At 41.4% G+C, this 5,369-nt stretch overlaps 1 long non-coding RNA gene across 2 annotated transcripts in view; it reads left to right on the forward strand.

Annotated features, from left to right (window-relative positions):
- The first annotated feature begins 781 nt into the window (after positions 1–781).
- LOC116811904 (uncharacterized) overlaps positions 782–5,369 on the forward strand; it is a 65,919-nt gene continuing 61,331 nt past the window's right edge. For both annotated transcript variants that reach the window (XR_004370542.2, XR_009214286.1), the window contains exons 1-2: positions 782–1,070; positions 4,165–4,305. This is a non-coding gene — a long non-coding RNA (uncharacterized LOC116811904). The remainder of the gene's footprint in view (positions 1,071–4,164; positions 4,306–5,369) is intronic.

Consider the following 5,369-nt stretch of genomic DNA (forward strand, 5'->3'; position numbering starts at 1 on the left):
AAAAAAAAAAAAAAATCCACCTCTGAGGGCAGGGAAGAACAAGTGCTCCTGAAGAGCAGCTTACTACCAAGAATTTTGAAGGGAGGCAGCCTGGGCAATGCAACCCCTTTTTCTTCTTCCCAACTCACCAATTAGATAAGTTCCTCCTGTGACAGAAAAGGATTGAGTGTATAGACAGTCTAGAAATATTGTGGTCATGAATATCCCTCCACATGCAGGAATGAAGGATAAGAATTTTCTCAATACAAACCATTGTATGGTTGAATTGATTAGGTCTGTCTACTAAATGACTATATTATTCTAGGCTTGCATTACTGAAATAACTCTGAGATATCATAAATGACTTATTTTGTTGTTCCTAGATCTTTTAGTCACATGATTATAGACAGTCTTAGTTTTCTGCCACGGATGGATAACTGATTAGTATGGTGTGTGAACTGTACATGCTCCTCCTCAGTGAGCTAGCTCATCTCCAAGAGCTCCAGGTCTCTGTGCACTGGTGATATGCCTCTACTGTCACTTTTAAACAAAACTACTGACAACCGGAATATTGTCCCATCAAACCTGGCAGAATTCTATCAATTGGCTCCGTCCCAGCCTAGTTCCTCTAATTATTATTGCTACCCAGGAAGCTGCCTGAAGAGTGAAGGCATTTTCTCTTAGTGAAAGGCAAGGAGTCAAAAGGCCACTCTACGGCATTTCCGCTGTGCTGGACCAGCCTGCGTATCACGGTTGCCATAGAAACCTGACGTCATAACGGCGACCGTGAAGACTTTTAAAATAGAGACCAACATGGCCGGGCAGGAAGAGCAGGGTCCCGCCTTCAGGTGTTTGCGACTCAGCTGAGGGTGTGGGTGCCCTGCGGTGGGGGCTGAATCTTCCTGGGGTGTGGAGAGGCGAAAGGCGCCCAGATCCAAGTTCCCTCGTTCCCGCTTTGGCACAAGTTGCCCTGGCGGTCTCATGAGAGAGAGAGAGAGCTGGGACGCTCCTCGCCCCAGTGAGTGTGATGTCTTGCTCCGGGTGTCCTGGGGCAACTTTCTATAAAGGCGGGACGTGGGAGGAGCAGACAGGTAAGGACTCTCTGAGCCTCTTTACACCCTTCTGTAAAATGAGGATAAGAATGCTCACCCACAGGATTGCTGCAACCTGCAGTGATAACACAGGTGCGAGATGATAGCCCTGTGGTTGTTATGGGACGATGGGTGCTTTATGGATTCAGACTATTTCTTTTCTTTTATTTTTTGAAAACAACACAAATTTATTATTTTACAGTTTTGGAGTTCAAAAGTCCAAAGTAGGTCTCACTGGGCTAAAATCAAGGTGTCAGCAGGGCTATGTTCCTTCTGGAAGTTCTAGTGTAGAATGAATTTTCGTTTTTTTCCAGCTTCTAGAAGCTGCTGGCACTCCTTGGCTCATGCCCTCACATTACTCTGACCTCCATATTGTGGTCACATCTACTTCTCCGATTTTATTGCCTCCCTATTTCCCTCTTAAAGACCCTTGTAATTATATCAGGCCCACCCATATGATCCAGAATAACCTCACCATTTTAAGATCATTAACTTAATCACATCTGTAAAGTCCATTTTACCATGTAATGTAACATAGTCACTTGTTCCAGAGATTAGGACATGGATTTCTTTGGGGTAGAGGAGTGTTATTCAGCCTACAGCACAGTTGTATATTAGATACTGTGCTGGATAGCCTCAATTTGTCTCTTCAAAGCTTCCACCCCTCACCACCCTACTCTGTGCTTCACAGGTCTGAACCTTATAGATTACATCAACTCAGATCCCTTCTCCTTAAGCTTCCAGTTGGGTTTGGCCAATGGGAGATACTAGCAAGTGAGTGAGGGAAAGATGGGGTATGTGTCCCCACTGCCAGATTCCTTGGTGTTGGGCTACAGGTTGGTAGTAGTTGTGTTCCTCTACGAAGGGCTCAGGCAGTTTCCTCATTCTTTTTTAAAGTTGTTGTTAGGTGATAGATGGAAAGGAGAAGAAAAGGCCCTAGTGAGAAACTCATTGTACCTTCTGTTGTTATGATCACTACCCGATTGTATCAGTGTCATGGTCACTAATTCAGTGCCCAGCATGGATGTTTGCAGGCACAGAGTCACTTCAATAAAGCATAGTGATTGCTGGAGTCTGTCTCTCCCCAGGAAGGACTTCATGGGGGCAACTAAACTTATATCAGGTGTCTGAAGGAGGTGGGTTCTGATGATCTAGGTCATGATGGCTGCTGAAGCTTCTACTTCAGACTTGAAGGACAGCAGTCCTCAGGAGATCTCTAGCACTTCCATCTTTGGTGGGATATGATGCCTGGCTCAAGTGAGTTCATAGATCTGAACAGAAGTGTGTTATAGAATAGTAGCTGTGTAGTTCACAAAGTAGTCTAAAAGTAGAGCAGCCACTTTGATCTCATCATTGGACAAGAGGCTCAACAGGTGGACTTCATTGCGTGCATCAGCAGCTACATGCTTTGTAGTATCCCTTGAGGCCCATTTGGAGATCCCTTTCTTAAAGCAATGAATTGCTCAGCTGGGGAAGAAACTTGATATTTAACATGCATTTGTAATAAATTTACACATAGTTTTCTGACTGTATAAATAATAATTCATTATTCCCATGTATCTCGGATGGAAGTTGAAATATGCAGGTGGTTAGAAGGTCTTCATAGCAATTGAGATTGTAATATGCATGCTTTCATGGTTACCGTGTTTTCATCCATTCTGCAATGTAATTTTTTAAGAGGCCAGGAATTTATTAAGTGTTAATTAAATGTCAGGTACAAGAATTTAGTATTTTTGAAAATAACAATTACTTGATAGTTTGCCCAATTATAATGATACCTAGTCACATCTCCTAAAATAACCAGATAAGCCTAAGTATTATTATTATTATTATTATTATTATTATTATTATTATTATTATTATTTCCTAGGAAATAACATTTTCAGTTTTATAGTACCTGGGCTCCCTACCCCTCCTACCGCCCTGTCTCCAGGCAAACACATTTCTGTCACTATAGATTTGGTTTTATGTCCTAGAAATGTATTTAGGTGGAATCATAGAGAGGTTTTTTTAAGAGGAATCTGGCTTTTTTCATTCACCCTATTTAATTTTAGATTTATCTATTTCGTTGCATATATCAATAGTTTATTCTTTGTTATTGCTTAATAGCATTCCAGTATATGGCTATACCACTATTTGTTTTATCCATTCACCTGTTGATGGATATTTGGGTTGTTTCTAATTTGGGACACTTATAAATAAAGCTGATATGAACATATGTGAATAAGTCTTTTCATAGACATACGCGTTCTTTCTTTGGGGTAAATATTTAGGAATGCAATTGCTGGATATATGGTAGATATAAGATTAACATTGTAAGAAACTGCCAAGCTGTTTCCAAAGTGGTTGTACCACTGCTGTCACCAGCAGCGTATGAGAGTTTTATCCTCCCCAACCTTGCCAGTGCTTGATATGGTCAGTCTCTTTAATTTTGGCCATTCTTACAAGAATATAGTAGTATCTCATTGCAGTTTTCGTTTACATTTCCCTAACGATTAATGTTGTTGAGTATCTTTTCATGTGTTTACTTGACATTTGTGTATATATATATATCTTTAGTGGAATGTCTGTTCAAATATTTTGCCCATTTATTTACTTAAGTGTCTGTTTTCCTCTGACTTTTGTGATATCTTCTATATTCTGGATACAAGTCCTTCATCAGATATATGATTTTAAACACTTTCTCCTAGTCAGGGACTTGTATTTTCATTTTCTTATCCATATATTTGGAAAAGCAAAAGTTTTTTACTTTGAGGAAGTCCAATTTATTGATTTGTTCACTTACGGATTGTGGTTTTCATGTCATATATTAATGTAATAGCATTACTACAGAGAGAATACTTGGAATTGTAATAGCAAGCAGGGATAAGCCCACATTTCCACTAGGTGACAACTTCACTGTCATTCTGTGGGGGAGAGAGGGTTGTGGGATGGAGCTGAGGAAGACGAAAATCATCATTGCACAGCTTCCAAGTAACTGAATGAGGATAGGACAGACATCATCACCCCATCCCCTGTTTTTCATGTGCTTTTTCATCCTCTTACCTTCCTACTCATTCCTTGTGCTTTCTTGTCCTCTTACTGTCCCATCTAGTGTAACATCAGACAAGGGTGTTAACTCTGCAGCACAGAACCAGTGGTTTGTGGAGAAGAACAAGGTGTGGTGTTGAATCTGCTAGACAGGCTACTGAAGCAAAAGTCAAGAGATCCAGGTCCCATCATGGGGACACTTTAGGTAAGTCACTACCCTTCCTTCAGATTAGTCTATACAACAGGATAGTAATACCCAATACTCCTGACCACCAGGAATACTCTGGAGTTTAAGTATGATCTCATGTGGGAAAGCAATCTTCCCTCCTCCTTAGAAAAGTAGTGTGCATTTGAGTAATTACATTAATAGGGATATTGCAGATGTCCCAGAACTCTGCATGGTAGGCATTAAATTAATGGTGCTCGAGTGTGAACTATTTTTTTTTTTTTTTTGAGATGGAGTCTCGCTCTGTCACCCAGGCTGGAGTGCAGAGGCGTGATCTTGGCTCACTGCAACCTCTGCCTCCTGGTTCAAGCGATTCTCCTGCCTCAGTATCCTGAGTAGCTGGGATTACAGGTGCCCACCACCACACCCAGCTAATTTTTGAATTTTTGGTAGAGACAGGGTTTCACCATGTTGGCCAGGCTGGTCTTGAACTCCTGACCTCAAGTGATCTGCCCACCTTGGCCTCCCAAAGTGCTGGGATTACAGACGTGAGCCACTGTGCCTGGCCAAATGTGAAATGTTGAGGTCAGGATTTTTCCAAGTGTGGTCTATGGATCACTTCATCAAATTCATCAGGAGGTGCTTGTTAAAATAGCAGATACTTGGACCTACCCTAGATCTGCTGAATCAAAACCAGGGAGGTGGGATGGGAGGTGTCTCCATTTAAAGTAATATCTTCAGTTGGTCTGGTACTCATCTTAGTGCATTCTGAGCTACTATAACAAAATATTATAACTCCGTAGCTGATAAACAACAGAAATTTATTTCTCACAGTTCTGGAGGCTGAGAAATCCAAAATTAAGGCATTGGCAGCTTCAGTGTTTTGGTGAGGGCCCATTTCCTTCATAGATGGATGACTTCTCACTATAACCTCCCTTGGTGGAAGGGGCTAGCTAGCTCTCTGGAGTCTCTTTGATAAGAGCATTAATCTCAGTTATGAGGATAGAGCCCTAATGACTAAAAACCTCTCATAGCCTCACCTTCTAATACCATCACCTTGGTATTAGGTTTTAACATGAATTTGAGGCGGCGGGGGGGGGGGG

The sequence above is a fragment of the Hylobates moloch genome, unplaced genomic scaffold (genome assembly GCF_009828535.3).
Source record: "Hylobates moloch isolate HMO894 unplaced genomic scaffold, HMol_V3 SCAFFOLD_7, whole genome shotgun sequence".
Classification (NCBI taxonomy): Eukaryota; Metazoa; Chordata; class Mammalia; order Primates; family Hylobatidae; genus Hylobates; species Hylobates moloch.